Consider the following 940-nt stretch of genomic DNA (forward strand, 5'->3'; position numbering starts at 1 on the left):
TTCTTTTTCTTCTCTAATTGCAACTGCTAGTGTTTCTAGTACTATGTTGAATAATAGAGGTGATAATGGGCATCCTTGTTTTACTCCTGATCTTATTGGGAAGCCTTCTAATTTATCCCCATTACATATGATGTTTGTTGATGGTTTTAGGTATATACTGTTTATTATTTTTAGGAAGGGTCCTTCTATTCCTATACTTTTCAGTGCTTTCAATAGGAATGGATGCTGTATTTTGTCAAAGGCTTTTTCAGCATCTATTGAGATAATCTTGTGATTTTTGTTTGTTAGACTGTTGATATGGTCAATTATGTGGATGGTTTTCCTAATGTTGAACCAACCTTGCATTCCTGGTATAAATCCCACCTGATCATGGTGGATGATCTTCTTAATTACTTGCTAGAGTCTCTTTGCTAGTATTCTATTTAAGATTTTTGCATCTATGTTCATTAGGGAGATTGGTCTATTGTTTTCTTTCTCTGTTTTTGATCTTCCTGGCTTTGGAATCAGTACCATATTTGTGTCATAAAAGGAATTTGGTAAGACTCCTTCTTTGCTCATCATATCAAATAATTTGTATAGTATTGGGATTAGTTGCTCTTTGAATGTCTGATAGAACACACTTGTGAATACATCAGGCCCTGGCGATTTTTTCTTAGGGAATTCTTTGATGGCTTGTTCAATTTCTATTTCTGATATGGGATTATTTAGGGATTCTATTTCTTCTGCTGTTAATCTAGGCAGTTTATATTTTTGTAAATATTCGTCCATATCTCCTAAATTGTTATATTTATTGCCATATAATTGGGCAAAATAGTTTTTAATGATTGCCTTAATTTCTCCTTCATTAGAGGTGAGGTCTCCCTTTTCATCTTTGATACTGTCAATTTGGTTTTCTTCTTTCCTTTTTCTTATTAGATTGACCAGTACTTTGTCTATTTTA

Source organism: Gracilinanus agilis, chromosome 5 (assembly GCF_016433145.1).
Source record: "Gracilinanus agilis isolate LMUSP501 chromosome 5, AgileGrace, whole genome shotgun sequence".
Classification (NCBI taxonomy): domain Eukaryota; kingdom Metazoa; phylum Chordata; class Mammalia; order Didelphimorphia; family Didelphidae; genus Gracilinanus; species Gracilinanus agilis.